Source organism: Sorex araneus, chromosome 9 (assembly GCF_027595985.1).
Source record: "Sorex araneus isolate mSorAra2 chromosome 9, mSorAra2.pri, whole genome shotgun sequence".
Classification (NCBI taxonomy): domain Eukaryota; kingdom Metazoa; phylum Chordata; class Mammalia; order Eulipotyphla; family Soricidae; genus Sorex; species Sorex araneus.
In genome coordinates, this window is record NC_073310.1 from 38,957,582 (window position 1) to 38,982,302 (window position 24,721).

The window sequence follows — 24,721 nt, forward strand, 5'->3', positions numbered from 1 at the left end:
TATGGACACAGGAAGACAGTTAATATTATGCTTTATAACTTGGGAGCTGATTGGCTCCAATAATATTTACTCCTGGGCATCTGCTTTCTCAACACAGTTGCTCTTAGTTCCTAGCACCCCAAAAGCAGGATTGGAATGGACCCAGGGCAAGCTATCACCTACCCTGGCATCAAAATGGGCCAGACCAAAGTGCCACAATATTCAACTATAGGTTGAGAGCATGGTCATAAACAAATACTGTCATGATCCAAAAGTAACGACGAGACTAGGACCCAGCTGGGGTTAGGAAGACTAACCTGACTTGAGGACTGTGGTCTGGAATATATAGTGAGATGTCCTCAGGAAGAACCAAACTTTAAGTTTGATATATCTCTTACTGTGCTCATACAAATATTTTGCTAGAAATATTTCAAGTAGATTTACCACAACTATTCCAGTGGATTACTAGCTGAGGAAGGAAGAAAGCAACACACCCTTATTTAAATCCCACCCTTGAGCGGATCTCCTAGTAATCTGGAGTAATCTTCTTGGATGAGATTTTGTTAATCTCCTGGAGGAGTGGTCTTACCCCTCTGTTGATTTGTTAATGTTCAACCCACCTTTGTGTCACCACCCTATGTGATTGCTATATAAACTAAGACTGTAAGAGAAGCAGGGGGAAGACACAGAGAAGACACAGAGGCAAGACAGAAGACACGAGAGAAGACACGGAAGGGAGAAGACACAGAAGGAGAAGACATAGAAGCAAGTGGGAAGACACAGAAGAAGCAGAGAAGACACAAAAGGGGAAGAAGACACAGAAGTAGAGGAAGAAGACACAGAAGCAAAAGAGAAGACACAGAAGCAGAGACCGAGAGAGGTTGGAAGAGACCAGAGGAGAGACTACAGAGACAGAAACAGAATAGACAGACAGAAGAGAGCACAGCAGCACACACAGAAGCAGAGCACAAGGAGGAGCCATCCAATCCGGTCCATAGACAGTGGCTCAAGAGTACTGAATGTGAGAGGCAAGAGAGAGAGAGAGAGAGAGAGAGAGAGAGAGAGAGAGAGAGAGAGAGAGAGAGAGCGCTGCCCCGAGAGCCTGCAAACAACACACACACATCACACATCACCCCCTTCCATGTGCGCGCATTTGTACTTTTTACAATTAACAATATTGTTAATTATAATGACTAAAATAAAATTTTAAAATATAACAAGTGCTGGTGAGAATATGGAGAAAAGAGAATCCTTGTATATGATTTAACAATTCTATTTCTGGGTATATATCCAAAGAAAATAAAATTATTCTCTAAAATAAATATTGTGCCTCCGTGTTCATTGAAAAATAATTTAAAATAACTGTCACTGTCACTGTCATCCCGTTGCTCATCGATTTGCTCGAGCGGGCACCAGTAATGTCTCCATTGTGAGACTTGTTTGTTACTGTTTGGGGCATGTTGAATACGCCATGGGTAGCTTGCCAGGCTCTGCAGTGCGGGCAAGATACTCTCAGTAGCTTGCTGGGATCTCTAAGAGGGGTGGAGGAATCAAATCCTGGTCAACCGCGTGCAAGGCAAATGCCCTACTGCTGTGCCATCGCTCCAGCCAAATTTAAAATAACTAAGCTTCTTGCGCGGAAAAAAAAAATGGCTGTGGCCACCTTAGGGAATCTTTGCAGGAAGGTCTCTACTGCTCTGAAGGCTTCCAGGTCATTCATAAGTGCTCAGAGCCCCGCGGGCACGGGATTTAGGTTCTGTCTTAGCCTCTTGACAAAGAATCCAAATGCTGCATCTTTTCACCAGTGTCTATTGCTTCATACCACATTGCCCAGGAATGAACTGGAAGAATTTTTTATGATCCAAAGAATTGGGGGGAAGAAAAGGTGAAATCTGGTGCTGCTTGGACCTGCCAGCAGTTACGGAACAAAAGTAATGAAGATTTACATAAGCTTTGGTATGTCCTGCTGAAGGACAGGAACATGCTCCTGATGCTGGATCAGGAGGCCAAGCCACAGAGGGTGCCCATGCCCAGTCCGGAGAGGCTCGACAAGGTCATAGAATCCATGGAAGCATTAGATAAAGTTGTCCAGGAAAGAGAAGGTGCCATAAGACTTCTTCAGACAGGCCGAGAAAATACTAGACCCGGTGCTTGGAGGAGAAACATCTTTGAAAGAGTTATCTGGCACAAGTTTAAGCAGTGGCCTATACCTTGGTACCTAAATAAAAAATATAAAAGGAAACGATTCTTTTCATTGCCTTATGTGGATCATTTTTCTCAGACTGAGACTTGAGAAACAAATGCGCACCAGAGCAAGGAAGACAAGTTTAGAGAAAAAGAATCAAAAGTTTCTTCAGGAAAAGTTCCCTCTCTCTGGAGCCCAGAAGTCAAGTGCAGCCTAAGACATTTGGACTCTTAATTTACTGCTTTGTTTTTCTTGGATACTAGTTGATGTACAAAGCAAGTATGTTTAGAAGCTTATAAAGAAACATTTTAGTTAAATGAAAAAAAAAATAACTAAGATATGGAAACGTTCCAGCAGAGGAACCCAGGTGTGCAGGACCCAGAGCCGAGATCTCCAAGACTGCTCGGTTTGGGACTGGGCCTCTTCCACCCAGATTCCCCGTTTTCCAGAAGATAGGCAGTCACACCCAGAAACTGCCCCCGGCACTGTGTAATCTCATCAATGGCCAGCATCCAGAGACTATAAAACTAAGCTTCCAGAAGCTTGGATGTCTGATAGCCTTGTTCTCCCTCTTGGAGAACCTGGCAAGCTACCAAGAGTTCACTGCCCACACGGGGAAGAGCCTGGTAAGCTCCCTGTGACGTATTCATATGCCAAATACAGTAACAATGATGGTTCTCATTCCCCTGACCCAGAAGAGCCTCTAATACAGCATCATTGGGAAGGACGAGTAAAGACAGGCTACTAAAATCTCAGGGCTAGGATGAATGGAGACATTACTGGGCCCACTCGAGCAAATCGATGATCAATGGAATGACAGTGATACAGTGATATAGTGAAGACATGGAAATAAATTCCAAATATCACGTGGGCAGAGAGATAATGTTTATATGTTTGCATGTATATGATGAAATATTTTCAACCATACAAGGTAAAAATTTTGTCCTTTTCAAGAACATGAATAAGTCTTGTGGGTTTTGTGTTAAATTATCTCACTTATAAAAAGAAACTTTATAGAAATAACATAGATTTTTGTTTACCAGGAGTATGGGAGTGAAATTAAAATTGTTCAAAAGACCCAAACTTCCAATTCTAAGTAGAATAGGTTTTGACTAAGTATAACAAGTTAACTATAGATAATAGTATTGTGTACCTAAGCAGTGCTAAGTTCTCATCACACATAATGATGAGAACTATACATTATCTCAGTAAAATAGCTATATGAGGTGATATATGTGTTAATTAATTTTACTATTGTAATCACTTGACAATATATGTTCAGCATTATGATATTACATTGCACAATTTTTATGTTGATTAAAATTCAGCAAATCTGGGGCTGGAGAGATAGCACAGAGGGTAGGGTGTTTGCCTTGCACGCGGCCAACCCGGGTTCAAATCCCAGCATCCCATATGGTCCCCTGAGCACGGCCAGGGGTAATTCCTGAGTGCAGAGCCAGGAGTAACCCCTGTGCATCGCCAGGTGTGACCCAAAAAGCAAAAAAAAAAAATTCAGCAAATCTGTAAAAGTTTTTAAAACTTTTTTCAAGTTCTAACAAGATCAAAACACAAAAGTCAGTAATTTCTTTATATGCCAGCAAACATTTAAACAGCAAAATTTTTTAAATGTACAATTTTCATAGCATCAAAATATATTAAATTATTAGAGATAAATATAAAATACTTTAAAGAATAAAATTGTAGAACCAGAGAGATAATGCAATGGGAAAGGTGCTTGCATTGCATGCAGCCAATCCTGGCTCTATCTTCAACATCCTGTATGGTTCCTCCAGCACCACCAGAAGTAATTCCTGAGTGCAGAGCCAAGAGTAACATCTAAGCACTACAGGATGTGACCAAAATTCCCCCCAAGAAAAAATTGAAAATTGTATTGACTTACTATTGATTTATAATATGATAGATATTTGAGGACTACAACTTCATACCTCACTATGACTGTTAAACTCACTACATAAACATAAATATTTATAAATAAATATAAATAAATAATATAAATATTTCAAGAGTGGTTGTTTGAGGAAAGCCCAGACATGGAAGTTAATAACTGAGTTTAACAAGAGTCTTCCATTAGAAGACACATGGGGACCAGAGGTAAGAAAAATATTGTCTTACAAACTGTTTCTAATAGCTAATGGGAGTGAGTTGGAGAGAGTTTTTGGGGGAACCCCAAGACAATAGTGGAGAGAAGCAGACACCATTGTGTCCTCCACCAATGGTGGAAGGTGTGTTGTTGGAATGTTGCTGGCATGAAACCCTATCATTAATAATATTATAAATCATAGTTCCTAAGATAATTTTTTTTTAAAAAACCCTTATCCTCCTGATTTTTAGTTGGCAAGGGTCAAGGTTGAGTAAAGTTGGAAGCTAACAAAAATTTCTAATATTCTATCAAAATAAGGCATGTACCTTCCACATGACCAATACCAGTTCAATAGCTGGCACTGCATGGTCCCCTGAGCATTGCCGGGAGCAATCCTGAAGACCCCCAGGCATGAACAGGTGTTCTTGGGTCTTCACACTGAACTTCCAGCCTGGTTGAATGAGAATTACCAGAAGCCCCTCTACTCACCCACTTCCTGAAAATCACATAACAAGCCCTGTCTCCCCTCAAAAAAAAAATCACAGGTTACTAGAAAGCAAGTAAATGAGACAACTAGTAATTAATAGTTATGGAGCTTGTCTGAATTCGTATGCTATGTACAGTCCTCAATTTTTAGTGTTATCTGAATCACTTAATAAAACAGATTTCTAGGGTTATATGCCACAAATGGCTAATAGAAAGAACCTGAGTTTGCATCCTCTTGCAATCTTGGCAAAAGCTCTACCCAAACTTGGATTTATCTATACAGAAATTGAACTGAAACCATAAAAAAACAAAGCTTCCACAACATAAAAGAGGAGAGCACACAGACAGATTGGGGATATAGGGATGGCATCCCCATGAAACAAACCCTATTGCAGAGCAACAAACTGTAACCACAAAGAGATTTCTAAGGTGTGGACCTTTTCTCTGGAGAGTAAGGCAACCCATTCCTACAACCTGATGCTTGTAACATAGTGATGGGAGTCAAGAAACTAGGATAGAAACAAGAGTCAATGTCAACAACGAATGCAATTTTGGTGACCCATGGAAACCTAGTTGATGGAAATCATATTGAATATCTCTGTCTATAGTAACAGACTGTGAGAGCGAATTCCCAAAAAGCCAATTCCTAAACAGGTAATCCACCACTGGGAAAAAGGTGAGATTCCAGTGCTATACACTTGGTGGAAATCTTTTTTTTTTTACTTTGCCCCCAATTCCCCCCTAACTATATTTTACATAAATAGAGGAGTAGAGAAAACCAGAATATGAAAATCAGAAAGCTGACATTGGTATAATCTACTGACTTTATCTTTATTCCACCAGTTTTTTTTACTTTGTTTTGGTTCGGTTTTGTTTTTGTGGGGGGTGGGTGGGTGGGGGGGCGCTCAGTGGTTACTGCTGGCTCTGCATGGAGGAAACATCCCCAGTAGTGCTTAGGGTATCATCTGGGGTGCTGAAATTGAACTTAGGTTGACCACATGCAAGGCAAACCCTGCTCAATGTACTATTGCTCTGGACCCTAACTAGTTTTATAGGCACTCATTCTTGTATATAATTCCAGACCATTTAATCACATGGCTTAATATTATCTCTAATCCTTAATTTTTTGTTTTAATTTTTCTTCATCATGTGAAGACGCAGAATTTTTTTAAGTCTTTTTCTAAGCTGAAGGGGGAAAATATGTATGTGTATGTGTGTGTGTGTGTGTGTGTGTGTGTGTGTGTGTGTGTAGCACTGCACTGTAGCACTGTTGTCCCATTGTTCATCGATTTGCTCAAGCAACCAATAGTAACATCTCCATTGTGAGACTTGTTGTTACTGTTTTTGGCATATCGAATGCACCACCTGTAGAGTATCATGATGAGTGAAGTTTGTCAGAGGAAAAAGACAACAATGACATATCATTTCACATCACAGAGACTGGTACACATCAAAAAGAGCAAGAATAACCAGTGCCAGAATAAATGCGGGGAGAAAGGAACTCTCATTCATCGTTGGTGAGAATGCCGACTGATCCAGCCTTTTTTGAAAAGAAATAAGGGCATTCCTCAAAGAACTAGAAATTGAACTTCCATATGACCCAGCAATATTACTTCTGGGAATATACCCTGGGGAAGTTCATTGCAGCGGTATTCAAAATAGCCAGAATCCGGAAACAACCCAAGTGCCTGAGAACAGACAACTGTATAAAGAAACTATTGGCACATCTACATGTGGAATACTATCATGCTGAATGAAATGAGTCAGAGGGAGAAGGACAGACATAGAATGCACTCATTTGCAGGATTAAACAAAACATAGTTGAGACTAATAACCCAAGGACAGTAGAAACAAGGACTAGGAGGACTGGTTCATAGTTGGAAACTTGCCAAAACTAGTGATGGGGAGGGCAGTTAAGATTGAGAAGGGACAACTATGAAAATGATAGTTGGATATGATCACTCTGGACAAGAACTGAGTGCTAAAAGTAAGTAGAGACAAACATGATAATCTTTCAGTACCTGTATTTCAAACCCTAATGCTCAAAAGAAAAAGAGAGGGAGAGAGAGAAGATAAGCATCAACCATAGAGAACATTGTATGATTTAAACCTAAACATGAACAACTTTATAATTGTGTATCTCAATTAAAAATAGTATTAAATTAAAAAACAGCAGAAAAGGGGGAAGGACATCAAAAACTATGTTACTCATAATATGAAATTAACACCTTAAGACAGTAGCGATAAGGGCCAGGAGGATGGCTCCACAATTTGGAAGCCAGCCTCACGTGCTGAGGGAAAAGGCAGTTGGGATAGAGAAAGGACCACTAAGTCAATAATGGTTGGAGGAATCACTTGGAATGGAAAACGCATGCTGAAAGTATGCATTTTCATGAACCAGCATGAAGGTCTCTTAGTATCTGTATTGCAAACCATAACGCCCAAAAGTAGAGAGAATAAGAAGGAAGATGCTTGCCACAGAGGCAGGGTGTGGGATGGGGTGGGGGTGGCAGAGGGATACTGGAAACATTGATGGTGGAAAATGTGCACTGGTGGAGGAATGGTTGCTCGATCAATGTATGACTGAAACTTAATCATGAAAGTTTGTAACTGTATCTCATGATGATTCAATTAAAAACACTATGTTACTATTGAAATAAATTGAAGATCTATCTTGGATTATGGAATTAATTCAAAAATTAATATTGTCAATGACCATCCTACCCAAAGATACAGATTCCATGCAATCCTTATCAAAATTCTAATGAAATTTTTCAAGGACTTTGAGAAATTCCATTTAATTTTGTCCATTTAATTTTGAATGGAATCATGAACATCCCCAAATAAACAAAGCCTTTCTGAGAAATAAAGAAGATGAGAGATACTGCATTTCCTGACAAAATCATACCATAAAGCTAGAGTAATCTAAACTTCGTGATACTGAAATAAAGATAGACTCTCATATTTGAGAGCCCAGATAGACCCTCAGATTTATGTAAGGTTAGCCTATGCCAGGATCTGGGTGCACAAAGCAGACCAGGGAAAACTGCATATCCACGTGCAAAATAAGTCAAATGGATCATATCACAAATCATATAGAAAAAGTAATTAAAGGCAGATTAAAGACCTAGAGCTTATGCAAGAATTCATAAAATATAGTCAAATGTAGTCAGAACTTTCCAGGATATGGACCACAGAGGTAAATTCAATTATTTGACTCCACTGGCAAAGATAACAAGAACAGTGGACTTACATCAAATTTAAAAGTTTTTAAAGTTCAAGAAGAAACTCAGATCAAAAGTTTTAAAGCACATTGCCAAATTGGAAAAAATATTAGCACACCATACATCAGATATATGTATGTATATTTATATATATGTGTGTGTGAGTGTGTATGTGTGTATTTATATATACTGTTAGCACTGTTGTCCTGTTGTTCATCAATTTTGCTCCAGCGGGCACCAGTAATGCCTCCATCGTGAGACTTGTTGTTACTGTTTTTGGCATATCGAATACACCACAGGTAACTTGCCAGGCTCTGCCATGCGGGCAGGATACTCTTGGTAGCTTGCCAAGCTCTCCGAGAGGGGCAGACCAATCAAATCCAAGTCGGCCATGTGCAAGGCAAATGCCCTACCCGCTGTGCTATCACTCCAGTCCATTTATATATACATTCACAATATATAAAAGTTTACAATATTCAACAACAAAACATGTTATCATATGTGTTATTGCATATGCTAAAACATATCCTGCATATGGTTGGCCAGCAAGCATATAAAAAAATTTTCATGATCACTTATTATCACACAGATGCAAATCAAAATTTCAATGAGATCTCAGTTCATACCAGTGAAAATGTCTGGAGATGACCTGTGTCTTGGAATTGGTAAAAAAGGAGCACTTAGTCGCTGTTGAGAGAATAATTTCTGATTTATTATCCCTGGAAAACAATATGAAGATTTCTCCAAAGGTTCAGAATAGACCTTCCATATGACCCACAATTTCACTCTTTGGGTTGTCCCTTCTAACCACAAAAACATTAATTCAAAAAAATGTATGCAGACAAATTTATTGCAGCAATGGCCAGGGTATGTAAACAACCCAAATGTCCAATGATAGATCAATGGGTAAAGAAGATGTGTCATATAGTCATATATACACAACAGAATGCTACTCAAGTATTAGAAAAGACAAGATTTTTGCCTTTTAGCATGTATAGAAAAGCTGGAGGGTGTCATTTTAAGCAAAATAAGTCAGATGGTCTCACTCATTAAAGACAAACCAAGGAAAGAGACAATATCTAATGAAAATAAACCTTTGACTTAGGGCACAAAACTGAAATCCAAAGCTGAAAGGGCCTAGAAGTCTAGGAGAGGGGTACTTTGGTGGGAAGCATGGTGCGGTGATACTACACTCCTGAGACATACACACTTATTCTCTTCTTGACCAGTTTTCTGCAATTTAAAAAATAAAGGTAAAAATATAAATAACGTACATCTGTGAACCTTACCTCTAAAGTTTCTGATTTAGATCTAGAGAGTGGTCAAGCATTTCTTCTTACCTGTTAAACAAAAAAAAATACTAACAGAAAGATTTAAAAAAAAATTTTCCTTAGGAGAAACATAGTGTAAATTTTTGTATCTTATTATGGAGACTCTAAGTCCTTGTATGACAGATAACTAAGATTTTGTTGCAAGTTCAGCCTTCTGTGTTAATGTTTTTATTAGTCAGTTTGATTGTCTTATAAGTTACATATCATCCAATCTGGTATGCTACTACTGGATTACCAGTGTTGTAGAATTAGGAGATGTCACTCCAGGAAACCCAAACTTTTTAACTGGGCGGTGAAGCTTGAGTTAAATTTTTACTGGATTTTGGCTTTGGGGAATGGGCATGACTCCTGGGGCTTCTGAAAGTATGGGCAGGTGCGGGGAGGTATCCTATCCTGTCTTCGAGAAAACCTGGAGATTTTAGTCACAGGACCATGTTCCTGTTTTTTTTTTGGCAGGTAAATTTCTCTGTGAGGTTCAGTCCTAAGAGGATGGAATCTGGCCACAGGCATGGCAGTGACTTTGGAGAGTGGGAACAAGCGAATGCTGGAACTTTAGGCAGGCGCTGACCTGCACCAGGAGTGCACAGGGTGTCTCAGACAAGAATGGCTATCTGAGATTTTTTTGCAGCTAGTTGATCTTTTTCTAACAAATTCTCAGATGTTGCTAATATTTATTATTTGAAAATGACATTTAAAAGCCACTGGATGGAAAAAAGAACCCCCATCCACTGGTGGGAATGTTGACTGGTCCAGTCATTTTGGAAAACAATATGGACACATCTCCAAAATGGATAAATTTATTTCCTATATGATTCAACAATTCCATTTTCTTAGCATTTGCTGCAGAACCCAGAAACTCTCTTCAGAAATACATTTGCACTCCTATGTTCACTGCAGTACTATTCACAATAGCCAAAGCCTAAAAAAATGCCCACATGCCCAACAATAGATGACTGAGTAAAGAAACGGTAGTATACATAGACAATGGAATACTACTCCTCTATAAGAAAATACAAAATCATGTAATTTGTGAATTACAGACCCTGAATGGGTCTGGAGAATCTCATGCTAAGTGAAGTAAATCTCATGCTAAATCTCATGCTAAGTAAAATATGTTGTATTTTAAAATCACATAGTACACTCATTGCAGCACTGTTCACAATAGCCAGAATCTGGAAACAACCCGAGTGCCCGAGAACAAATGACTGGTTAAAGAAACTTTGATACATTATACAATGGAATACTATGCAGCTGTTAGGAAAGATGAAGTTATGAAACTTGCTTATAAGCGGATGGTCATGGAGAGTATCATGATAAGTGAAATGAGTCAGAAAGAAAGGGACCAACATAGAATGACTATACTCATTTGTGGAATATGAAATATAATATAAGACCTACACCGTAGGACAGTAGAGACAAGAATCAGAAAGATTGTTCCACAGTTGAAAGCCTGCCTTATAAGCTGGGAGAGAAGGCAGCTAGGATAGAGAAGGGATCACTACATCAGTGACAGAGAGATCACTCAGGATGGGAGATGTGTGCGGAAAGTTGATAAAGGATCAAATATGATGACCTCTCAGTCTCTGTATTGCAAACCATAAAATCCATAAGTAGAGAGAGAGATTGTCTGCCATAGGGTCAGGGAGAGGGGTGAGATGGCGGTGAGGGAGAGGAATACCGGAAACATTAGTGGTAGAAAATGTACACTGGTGGAGGGACGGGTATTTGATCATTGTATAACTGAAACTCAAACATGAAAATTTTGTAACTGTAGCTCACAGTGATTCAATTTAAAAAATCACATAGTAAAGAAACAACAAAGACTCAAAGGCAGTGGAAACTATAAACTGGTCTTTAATAGGAAGCACAACACTGTAGTGGGGGTTGAGAGTAAATGAGAGATGGGGATCACTGGGACATGGTGGAAGGAAGCTAACACTCTAGTGGAGAGAAATCCTGACAGTATCAATATTGTAAATCACAGCGCCTGAAATTTAAAAAGAAAAGACATAGTCACTTAAACAGAGATTAAGAGATAATAAAGTGATTGAAGCACTTGCTTGCATGCAGCTGACCCTGGTTCTATCTCTGGCACTGCACATGGTCCCCCAAGCACTGCCAGGAGTGATTCCTGAGCATATAGCCAAAAGTACAGGAGTAACCTTTGATAACTGCCAGTTGTGGCCCAGAATCCACCCCTGACAACTCCCCAGAAAGAAAATGATGCATACTAGAAAGATATGGATTACCTATGATAATACTGAAAGTTCAGGGGCTGGAGCGATAGCACAGCGGGTAGGGCATTTGCCTTGCACGCGGCCGACCCGAGTTCAAATCCCAGCATCCCATATGGTCCCCTGAGCACCGCCAGGAGTAATTCCTGAGTGCAGAGCCAGGAGTAACACCTGTGCATCGCCAGGTGTGACCCAAAAAGCAAAAAAAAAAAAAATACTGAAAGTTCAATTTTGCTGTATTAGAAACAAAAATCTCATCATTAAAAGGGCTAGTACTATCTGGAATCTGAATATAATATAGAATGCAGTTATATCCTGGTGATCAGGACTGCCTTTACTGTAGGGGGTCATTGTCTAATATTGTAACACGGTAATAGGGGTCCTCATTTCTTAAAGTATGTATCTAAAATGAAGTAGCCTTAGATTTTCATGTTCACTGATGACTACATAGCCCTGATTCTATGATGAAAATGCCCTTTTATAAAAAATCTGAGATATAATGACTCCCAAGTATCGTCTTTACAGGTCCAAGGCAACAGTAGAGCTTGAAAAAAGAAATGGAGAATATGTATTCTGAAATAATTGGCAACATGCTTTTGGCACAGATGGAATTTGACTTTGGGGACATGGCTGGTATACTAGCCTGAGAAGTCCTTGTCTAGAAATGCAGTGTAATTTGTGAGGCTAGGAAAAATGTATTTTCTCAGAGACTAGATAACTTGGTCTATTGTTTTAATAGCTAGGGAACAACAAATGGTCAAAGTCAACATAAGTGGAAATTTTGTTTTTGTAAAAGAGCTATTATGGGAGGGACCCTTAATAGCTTAAACATTGGTGAAGAAAATCAGACACTCTGGTGATAGGTGAGGTGTTTAGAACTATAAACTTTAGAAGTTTAACAAATAGTATTATAAACCCCAATGTCTCAATGATAAAATATTTTTAAAAAGCACACTCAACAATAAAAAATTTTAAGACATATTTATTTACTGAATAAAAAGGAAAGTACTTGAAAAAATCTGATAATTTAACAGTAAATATCAGGAGTAACATATAGAATAGAGAATGTTGGACATACAGAAATAGATGAGAAATTAAAAACTATCAACAATAGCCCCAAGTGTTTAAATACCAAAACAATATATGATAGGTGAATAGATCCTTACATACACTACATTGTTTCATTAAAATAATGTCTGGTTCTGGGACTGGAGCAATAGTACAGCAGGTAGGGCGTTTGTCTTACATATGGCCAACCCAAATTCAATCCCCGGCATTCCATCTGGTCGCCCAAGCACTGCCAGGAGTAATTCCTGAGTGCAGAGCCAGGAATAACCCCTGAGCATTGCTGGGTATGACCCAATAGCAGTAATAGTAATAATAATGTCTGGTTCAATGATAGTTTGAAATAATCACTCTGGACAGGTATTTCAATACAGGTGCTGAAAGCCATAATGCCTAAGAGGAGAGACAGATAGACAGACAGACAGACAGACAGAAGGAAAGTGTCTATCATTGAAGCTGGCTGGGGAGGGAGGATTAGAGGGAAATGGGACATTGGTGGTGGGAAATGTATACTGGTGATGGGTTAGATGTTAACTCATTGGATGACTGAAATCCTATCATGAGCAATGTTGTAACTATATATCTCACAGTGGTTTAATTAAAAAAGAGGGGAAATAATTTTCAGTTCTGGACACATATTTAGTGTTTGCCTTCTTTGATTAAGTTCATTATCCCGTGAATTAATGTAGTTGGTGTTAACTAATGTAGAAGTTTGCAAGTCAAGCTAATATTTATCCAAAAAGGCCCTCCCCAAAAAACTGTATCATGTTTGGAGTTAAGATACATTAAAACATTAATCTTTCACTTTGCTCTCATTAGTTCACACCCAACATATGGTTTTATAAATGTATCAGATATTTCAGGGATAGAACAGTCTGCAAAGGCTAGAATTAGTAGAATATGTAGATAAAAGAAAGAAGAAAATAAATAAAAAGAATCATTTGGCAGTTAACCAAAGTATTTTTTAACACTTAGTTAAATTAAAGAAGATCATAAAATATTTAGGGATAGAAATCATAATTAAAACAATTCTATAGACTGCCTATATAAAGTAAAATAAACTTCTATGGAAATATTGGCATTTTCAGTGTTAAGATAATATTTTTCTTCCAAAATTTTACAAACAGCAATAAATACTGGCATGAATATATATGTGTGTATATATATGTAAGTGTATAGATATGTGTGTATATATATACATATGTATATGAGAGAACTAGAGCCAGAGATATAGTATAGTGATTAAGTCAATGTCTTGCACGTGACCAAGTCTTGTCCAATCTCTAGTACTATGTTCTTTAAGCACCCATCACAGGGTATCATCCCAGAGGCAGCTGAGCACAACTGAGATGGTTCCAATATGCCAGCATCTTAGAATCCAAATGGCACTGCATTAAACCACCAGTTTATTTACCAAGAATCACCAGGAGTGACCCCAAGACAGTTTAAGTATTCCAGTTTACAAAGTCAAATTAAATCCTACTCCTATAAAAACTACTCCTATTGTCTTCAAAACCAAGAATTGGGAAAGAATACTGTATTAGCAATACCTCTGTGTTGACTAAAGCCAATCTGGCAACAACCCGAGTGCCCTAAAAGAGATGACTGGTTAAAGAAACGTTGGTACATCTACAAAACGGAATACTTATAAGTGTATGGTCATGGAGAGTATCATGCTAAATAAAATGAGTCAGAAAGAGGGGGACAAACATAGAAGGACTGCACTCATTTGTAGAATATAAAATAACATAATATGAGACTGACAGCCAAAGACATTAGACATAAGGGCCAGGAATATTGCTCCATAGTTGGAAGCCTGCCTCATGAGCTGGGGGAGAAGGCAGGTGGAATAGAGAAAGGATCACTAAGTCAATGATGGTTAGAGGAATCCTTCAGGATGGGAGATGTGTGATGAAAGTAGATAGAGCACCAAACGTGATACCATATTAGTATCTATATTGCAAACCATAATGCCCAAAAGTAGAGAGAGAATACGGGGGAAATTGTCTGCCATAGAGGCAGGGGGAGGTCTGGGTAGGGGGGGATACTGGGGGCATTGGTGGTGGAAATGTGCACTGGTGGAGGGATGGGTGGTGGATCATTATGTGACTGAAGTCAAACATGAAAGCTTTGCAACTTTATCTCACAGTGATTCAATTTTTAAAATATGATTTTTCATAACAAAAAAGATGCATTGCGGGAGGTGGAGTGATAGCACAGCGGGTAGGGCATTTGCCTTGCACTCGGATGACCCAAGTTCGATCCTCAGCATCCCATATGGTTCCCTGAACACTGCCAGGGGTAATTCCTGAGTGCAGAGCTAGGAGTGACCCCTGTGCACCACTCCTAATCACTAATCATCAGGGAGATGCAGATCAAAACAACTATGAGATACCGTCTCACACTACAGAGACTGGCCCACATCCAAAAGAACAAAAGTGTTGGCGCAGACGTGAGGAGAAAGGGACCCTCCTACACTGCTGGTGGGAATGCTGACTGGTTCAGCCCTTTTGGAAAACAGTATGGACGCTTCTCAAAAAATTAGAAATTGAGCTCCCATTTGACCCAGCAATACCACTCCTGGGAATATATTCCGGAGAGGCAAAAAAGTATAGTAGAAATGACATCTGCACTCCAAATGTTCATTGCAGCACTGTTTACAATAGCCAGAATCTGGAAAAAATTCGAGTGCCCGAGAACAGATGACTGGTTAAAGAAACTTTGGTACATCTACACCATGGAATACTATACAGCTGTTAGAAAAGATGAAGTCATGAAATTTGCATATAAGTGGATCAACATGGAAAGTATCATGTTAAGTGAAATGAGTCAGAAAGAGAGATAGACATAGAAAGATTGCACTCACTTGTGGAATATAAAGTAACAGAATGGAAGACTAATACCCAACAATAGTAGAGATAAGTACCAGGAGGATTACTCCACAGGTTAGAAGCCGGCCTCACATGCTGGGGAAAATGGCAGCTCATATAGAGGAAGGACCATCAAGTAAAGGGTGCTAGGAGGGCCCGTTCAGGATGGGAGATGCGGGCTGAAAGTAGACTATAGACCAAACATAATGGCCACTTAATACCTCTACTGCAAACCACAACACCCCAAAGGAGAAAGAGAGCAAAAGGGAATGCCCTGCCACAGAGGTGGGGTGGGGCGGGGGGAGGATGAGGTGAGGGTAGTAGGAGGGATGCTGGGACCATTGGTGGTGCAAAATGGGCACTGGTGGAGGGATGGGCACTCAACCATTGTATGACTGAAACGCAAGCACGAAAGTTTGTAAGTCTATAACTGTACCTCACAGTGATTCACTGATAAAATTTTTTTAAAGTAGTATCAAAATAAAGTAAACCGTATGCAGAAAAATGATAAAAGTCCTGGTGGTAGCAAGAATAAAAAATTTAAAAAATTATAACTGTCTCAAGATACAACAGATTATCTAATCTTATGGGAAAAGAAATCTTATGGGAAAAGAAAGGGTCAATGTGTTCTCAAGTTTTCTAATTTGGGTAATAATATGTCATTGTAATTTTCTTTGACCAGAATAGATCATAGGTGATTTTTCCTTGGAAGAAGTATTGCACTAAGAGTTCTGACTCTGCACTTGATGTATAATAAAATATCTAAGTGAGGACGTTTTATAAATAAACATTCTAATTTGGGCCTTGAGTTGAAAGGAGAAGTTGATGTGCATATACCATAGTGATTCCATGACACACATAAGCTGGATTATATAAAAAGAGAAGAAAAGAGTTCTGGAAAATTCCATTGTTGAGGGCGATAAAAAATGAGGAAGTAGGCAGAAAGATTTTCAAACAAAGGGCATAATGAAGAGGTAAAATACAAATTAATAAGAAAATCCAATATAGGGGCTGGAGTGATAGCATAGCGGGTAGGGCATTTGCCTTGCACGCAGCCAACCCGGGTTCAAATCCCAGCATCCCATATGGTCCCCTGAGCACCGCCAGGGGTGATTCCTGAGTGCAGAGCCAGGAGTAACCCCTGTGCATTGCCAGGTGTGACCCAAAAACAACAACAAAAAAAGAAAATCCAATATAATAGGATATTTTAATGTGATTTTTTCTATTGCCCAACTTGAGCAGAAGTCCCCAAACCAATTTCTACCATGTTCTAGAACTGACCGTCTATCTTGGATTTGCAAGGAGGTTGTCCCCCAAACTGGTGCCTTCTACCTATTAGTTATTTTGAAGAAAGCTGAGTTTCATAACAAAGATTGATAGTGTTTCTCAGAGAGTTTTATTAATCCTATATATTTCCCATTCCTTACCCACGATGACTTGAGTTCATTCATCCATAGAAGAACTTGAGAGAACCACTTAAGAGAATCTAATATGGTTTGGAGAGGGAGTAACAAAGGCCCTTCCTAATTCTCTTCCTTGAAATTTGAAGGCTGTCTATGGATTCATGTACAATAGAATGGCCAAAGAGTGATATATTCAGTGGAAATGAGGCTTTCACCAGTCTCGGAGAATATGTATACTCTCTAGTGAGTTCCTATATAGACTCATGAAAGGAAACTAGAGGTAGGTCATCACAATAGATATGACCCCACCCACCAGAGTTAAATGATCCAAAGAGGAGATGTATGGGGAAATCAGAGGATTCCGGGGTAGGGGGTTGGGGTAAATAGCAAAGAAAAGCATCACCTTAATCCTAGTTAAATCAAGTGAAATCCACCAGTTACAAAATAGAAATTTATGAAGATCCCAGGCCATAAGGGGTGTTAGAATTCCAGCTCTCTCAAGAGAAAAAGATAAGATTTGAATATTCAACTCACAAAGGCATTTAGCTACAAAAATTTTGTATCTTCTCCTTCAATCATGCAATACTGGGAGTTCTGAGATAGCTAACAAGTGGGAGGAAATTTAACGCAGTAAGAGATATAAATCATACCTCTCTCCTCAGAGCTCTTGGGGATGACTCAGACCCAAACTTGAGAAAAGAAAATTTTAAGACCTGAGAGATAAAATCTTTATTAGCAGACTGGATGAAGTTTTTTATAACCTGGAAATTTTATGCCAGTTTATCCAGGAGCAATAAAGAGAAATTCCACAAGCATATTGTATAAAGAAAAATGGAATAGAATGAAACTAATCTTACTCTACAAAGTCCATGAAATGAGTTACACTAAGATATGGCAATGTCACTTACATTGAGACATCATTAAAATTTTAATAAGGAACAAAAAGATACTGCCACAGTCACATACTCTTCAAAGTCAATGCTGCAGCAACCAGTGCCATGGCACCTATTGACATAGATCAAATGTGATATTATAGTAGACATATCCTCCAAAACCAGATTGTAGGTATCTGGTAACCATGAAGTCTCTAGGAATGTGAAGATGTCCATCAGTCTAGGATAACGGATGTTCAAGAACTCACATGCAAAACCACCCACACAGGCCATAGACTCATATTCATATGACAAATTTATTAAGAAAGGCAGTGGTTAGAGTGAAAAATCCTGGCCGGCTGACAACGCAACACTGGAGAATGCTCTGGGCCCCAAAATGAGCCGATAAAACCAGGGTGCCCCAGGTGGAGGAGTTGTAGTCTCCCCACCTTCTCCAGATGGAATCCTGGTGACACTGAGCTTCTATAATAATGGCTCTGGTTATGGGGACCAGGACTACTCCGAACTGTATGGGGACACTGGAACTGAGAAGTTCCATCCTGGGCTCCAGCCCGCCTCTGACCCCGACGAAAGTCATGCCCTCAACCCGAGCCCCGCCCGGCTGTGTCCTCTTGCTGCACGCAGCAGTGAAGAATCCTGGCCTGCGGGCAACACAACACCGAAGAATGCTCCCGGCCCCAGACAGATCCGATAACACTGGGTGCCCCAGATGGAAGAGGTGCAGTCTCCCCAACTTCTCCAGATGGAATAGCGGCGACACTGAGCTTCTATAAACATGGCTCCGGTATATGGGGACCGGGACAATTTCTTCGACCCACATGGGGGCACTGGAACCTTTCTTGATAGACAAACTGAGCAATGGAAAATAGATGATCTAGCATCTGCCCCTACAAGGCAGGCTGGAATGGTGGAGTTGAATATCCAAGCAAAATATAATGCCCAAAACTATAGAGGCACACAAACCAAGCTCGAAAACCATCAGCTTCTCGAAGAAATGCCTCTAGACTGTTAACTAAGCTATGGTTCCATGATGCCCCAGTAGGGGAAAGCTTTTTCTTCTTCAGCCTTTCCTTTCAGCGGCAGCAGCATGGTGACCACCATCTTTCAGAGCCGTTTGAAAAGAGGTAGCAATTTGCAGTGACCGGGTGTGTGGGAAATCTCGGGATGGGGGTCGGTACTGGTGCTGCTCTCCGACGTGGAGCAGCCACCCACAAACGATTCCTCTGCTCCTTGAATGGCCATGATCCCAGAGGCACACAAAACAATTTTAGAACCCAGTGGCTTCTTGCAGAAATGCCTCTAGACTGTGAACTAAGCTACGGCCCCATGCTGCCCTGGGAGGGGAAAGGTTTTTGCCCCTCGGCCTTTCCTTTCTGTGATGGTGGCATGGCAACCGCCATCTTTCAGAGTCCATTGGACGGAGGTATGAGTTTGCAGTGATGGGGCACATAGGAAATCTAGGAATGGGAGGTGGTACCAGTGCTGCTCCCCGCCCAGATGAGATCCCAAGTGGCCGCCCACAGACGGCTCCTCTGCTTCTGAACGGTCATGATTTCAGAGGCACACAAACCAATTTTGGAACCTACTGGCTTCTTACAGAGTTGCCTTTAGACTGTGAACTAAGCTAGTAACTAACTACAGCTCTGTGCCACCCTGGAAGAGGTAAGGTTTTAGTCCCTCGGCCTTTCCTTCTGGTGGCAGTGGCATGGTGACCGCCATCATTCAGATCCCACTGGATGAAGGTATGAGTTTGCAGTGATGGGGGTCATGGGAAATCTCGAGATGGGAGGTGGTACCAGCACTGCTCCCCGCCCAGATGAGACCCTGAGAGGCCGCCCACAAATGGCTGCTCCACTCCTGAACGGCCATGATCCCAGAGGCACACAAACCAATTTCAGAAACCAGAGGCTTCTGGCACAAATCACTCTGGACTTAATGACTAAAATACCAGAAATCCAAAATCATATATTCTTCATTACCAGCAATAGAAAACAAATTATCAAATGATGTCTTTTCAGCAAGTCTGATTGTTGGGGGAAATTCCAAATAATAATAGTGGGTTTTCTGTCCAAACATTGAATGTCATCAAAGTAAAGAGAGAGTAAAGTGAAAGTCATCTGCCACACAGGCAGGTTGGAGGGTGGGAGGGGGGTATACTGGGGTTCTTGGTGTTGGAACATGTGCACTGGTGAAGGGATGGGTGTTTGATCATTGTATGACTAAAACTTAAACCTGAAAGCTTTGTAACTGTTCTCACGATGATTCAATAAAAACAATTTTTTAATTTAAAAAAAGGCAGTGGTTAAATAGAATCTGCAGGAGAATGCCTATGTGCACTGATGAGCAAGTGGCAGAGGGAGGCAGGGTCTTGTTATGACTCAGAAGCTGCTGGAGCGGGGGCTGGAGCGATAGCACAGCAGGTAGGGCGTTTGCCTTGCAATGCGGCTGACCCGGGTTCGATTCCCAGCATCCCATATGGTCCCCTGAGCACTGCCAGGAGTGATTCCTGAGTGCAGAGCCAGGAGTAACCCCTGTGCATCGCCGGGTGTGACCCCCCCAAAAAATAAAAAAAAAAGAAGCTGCTGGAGCGCTCCTTGATGCTTCTGCCTTGATGCTCTAAGGCAGAAGCAAGGTTGAAATACTGCTGACACCCAAAGATGTCTGTTTCCTTTGTCTCAAGCCATTGGCCGCTGGCAAATCAAGGCCAATTAATCTATGTTATTGTTAGAAACATCAGGTTCCCCTGGTAACAGCAAGGGTCCCAGAGAAGTTGGGACCAGGTTCTCTCTACAGGTCCAACGACCTCTAGTGGTCAAGGGGACATGCCAGGGAGAACTCCAACACACCAGATTACCTGGGCTAAGTCTTTCCATTTTCCTGGACAAAGTTCAAACTTTTCTTGTGTGAAGAAACCTGAAGGGACAATCTCCAACCATCTTCAGAGAAAAAAAAATTAATTAACTACCTATGGTGAAGTCAACTAGACAGACTACATAAATATCCCCCACAGCTGGACCTCTTAGGAAGAGAAAAAACATGAGATGGCTTAAAAATCAAGTTCAAATTTTTGGTGAGATATGAAAAATAGTTGTAATAATAAAGCAAGAAAGTATTGTTATTTTAACTTAATTAATCCCCAGTGGTGCCTATTCCTAGCCCTCTCCCAGGAACTATATGTGATGCTGGGGATCAAACCAAGTATAGCCTCATGCACGGCAAGTACTTTACCTCCTGTACTATCTCTTTGACATGAGCACTTTTTTCAAAAAAGGAGCAATATAATAAGAACTGTTTAATACTTTAAAATAATACAGGGGCCCAAGGGGTGTGACTCAGATGTGGAGCACATTCCAAGTATGTGTAAAGCCCTGAGTTCAATTCCCAGCGCTGCCCCACAGTTCAATCCCTAGCAATGCTACAGCAAATACAGACTATTGGGACTGCAAGAGCAACCAAAACCACCGATTCAGTTATTAACTTAAAACCCTACACAGAGTATAGAGCACAAAATTGAAAAATTTTTTAATTTAGAGTTTAACTGGTAAAATTTTGTAAAGAGTGTAAAAAGGCAAAGAGATTTAATTCATAAAAGCAGAATTAATTAAAATGACATATCTAATGCAATTTGTGTTCTTCCACCATATTCATATGTTTAAACTGAAGTAGGTAGGTAGACAATTGGCGGGCGATGTGTGTGGAGGGGCCGAGGAGGTGGTGAGTGCCCTAGCATTATAAATTAAAGAAGTTACTCTGGCATTAGCCTAAAAGCATGAAGATAGATGAAATTCTAACTGGTGCAAGCCCTAATCTGGCTCTCACTTCTGAGAGGAAAAGCTCTAACAGAAACAAAAGGCTGTGATAAGAGTATGAAACACTATCATGAAATATGCCAAGCTCTTCCTCTTCACAACCCCAACAACAGATTCCTCTCTATACAGAAAGCCCCAGTTTGGCTTGGGGGAGGAGGGGTCTTTAAAATCAATTTCAGAAAGAAAAATGAGGCACATTCCCTATACTGGAATTCCTTATGGTGGAACATACTCTTACTCAATTTGTGATGTGTAACCTCAGGATTCTATCCCCTCTGGATAAACCATTCTCTCTTAAATCTCTCCTTCTGCCCTATCTCTTCCTCTTTCTTTTTCCTCCTTTCCCCTCATATTTACTTAACTCTAAGCCTCCTTCCTGAAATTATATTCTGCAAGAGTAGATAACAGACCTTGGACTGAGGTCAGAATTGAGTTTTATTTTACACTCCAGGCTGACGATATAACTCCCCAAGAACTTGAATGCTAATGACTAGTTCCTGAGATCTAGCAGCCCTTTCCCAAGAAGGCAGAACTAGATCAAAGAAAAAGAATAGCAGCACTCACTCTTTTTTTTAATTTTTAAAATTTTATTGAATCACTGTGAAATAGTTACAAACTTTCATGTTTGGGTTACAATCCCACAATGATCAAACACCCATCCCTCCACCAGTGCACATTCCCCACCACCAATATCCCGGGTATACCCCCCCCTTTCCCACCCTCCCCCTGCCTCTAAGGAAGACAATATTCCCCATACTCTCTCTCTACTTTTGGGCATTATAGCTTGCAACATAGACACTGAAAGGTCATCATGTTTGGTCCATTATCTACTTTCGACACGCATCTCCCATCCCAACTGATTCCTCCAGTCACCATTTTCTTAGTGATCCCTTCTCTATTCCATCTGCCTTCTCCCCTCCGCTCATGAAGCAGTCTTCCAGCTATGGGGCAATTCCCCTGGCCCTTGTATCTGTGGTCCTTGGGTGTCAGCCTTATGTGATGCTACCCTACATTCCACAAATGAGTGCAGTCCCTCTATGTCTGTCCCTCTCTTTCTGACTCATTTAACTTAGCATGATACTCTCCATGTTTATTCATTTATAAGCAAATTTCATGACTTCATCTCTCCTAACAGCTGCATAGTATTCCACTGTGGAGATGTACCAAAGTTTCTTTAACCAGTCATCTGTTTTAGGGCACTCGGGTTGTTTTTATATTTTGGCTATTGTGAACAGAGCAGCACTCACTCTTGAAGTTACTACTTTTCTCCCTCTCCACTTTACCCAAGTTATCATTACTTAATGAGAGAGCCAGAAGACAGGTGACCAGCAACTAAATTCTTGGGGAGGTGGGGGGAAGTGGGGTGGAGGGGGGGGATCATGAAGCAGAATGTGGGCCCTCACCAAACACTAATCTCTCAGAAACCTGGCTTGAGACTTTCTAGCCTTCAGAACTATGAGAAATAAAATAATCTTGTTTATAGCCAACAATTTATGGTATTTCATTATAGTAGCCTGAACTGATAAAACTGTCAGTCATCCCGTTGCTCATTGATTGCACAAGCGGGCACCAGTACCAGTAACATCTCCATTCCTCCCTGTTGCGTGCTAGTGTAGCCCAATGTCATCTGCTCAATTCAGGAACATGAAGAGCAAGTTGTTACTGTTTTTGGCATATCAAATACGTCACGGGTAGCTTGCCATACAGGCAGGATATCTTCTGTAGCTTGTCAGGCTCTCTGAGAGGGGCAGAGGCTTTGAGCTTATACAGCTGAGCCAGAGGTGGTTTGTGGGTGTGTCTCCCACATATCTAACTGAACTGATATGTCTAATATTAATTGAACATGAAGGAATAGATAGCATCTGAAAATAATAGATGAGATTTCCAGGGATCAAAATCCATCCAGAAGAAGAAAAGAAGACCTCTGAAAGTAAAGAGCAGATATTCCAAAAATTTGTATTTGGGCTTAAGCTTATAAATGATATAGCACATAGCTGTAGGCTTTTAATCATGCTCTGATAGAAGTTAAATATGAATAAATAGATCTAAGTATAATGATTATGATTTTTATATATAGTTTTAAGTTATAAATAGAATTTACAACACAAATTATGCTATCTTTATAAGTGAACTAAGCTATTCCTGAATGGGTTGAAACAAAACTAAGGTAAAAAGTTTTGAATGCATTTAAGTTTTCGCACTATATGAAAAAAATTATAGTTTTCATCCAAATGTACAGGAAATAAGAATGAGAGTTTGGGAGAAAGGAACATATAAGATGTGACAGACTGTGCTGTTTGCAGTTGGTTTACAAGTTTACAAGTTTACAGCTTGGTATGATGGTAGAGTTTACTTTGGTTTTAATCCTAATTTTGCCAGTACTATATATCTGTACAATCTTAGTCAAAATTTTTGGTTTCTATGAACCTAGTTATTTATAAAGTGAATTAATAATAGTAACTTACTCTATTGTGAGAATTAAATGAAGTACCTGAGTAAAAACCAATTACTTTGCTACGTACATAGCAATACTCTATAAAAGTAAATTCTTTTCTTCTCTTTTCTCCCTCCTGAAAGTATGTGACTACAGAAATGGAAAGAATATTTACCCAATACCCATCAGATAAGGGGTTGATATCAAGGATATACAAGGCACTGGTTGGAATCTGCAAGAAGAAAACATCCAGCCCCATCAAAAAATGGGGCAATGAAATGAACAGAAACTTTCTCAAGGAAGAAATACAAATGGCAAAGAGGCACATGAAAAAATTCTCTTCATCACTAATCATCAGGGAGATGCAGATCAAAACAACTATGAGATACCATCTCACACTATAGAGACTGGCACACATACAAAAGAACAAAAGCAACCAATGTTGGCGTGGATGTGGGGAGAAAGGGACCCTCCTACGCTGCTGGTGGGAATGCTGACTGGTTCAGCCCTTTTGAAAAACAGTATGGACGCTTCTCAAAAAATTAGAAATTGAGCTCCCATTTGACCCAGCAATACCACTCCTGGGAATATATCCCGGAGAGGCAAAAAAGTATAGTCGAAATGATATCTGCGCTCCAAATGTTCATTGCAGCACTGTTTACAATAGCCAGAATCTGGAAAAAAATTCGAGTGCCCGAGAACAGATG

General features: G+C 40.1%; 1 pseudogene; it reads left to right on the forward strand.

Moving 5' to 3' along the window:
* Positions 1 to 1,618: 1,618 nt before the first annotated feature.
* LOC101549174 (39S ribosomal protein L47, mitochondrial-like) lies at positions 1,619 to 2,433 on the forward strand (annotated as a pseudogene).
* The last annotated feature ends 22,288 nt before the right edge of the window (positions 2,434 to 24,721 follow it).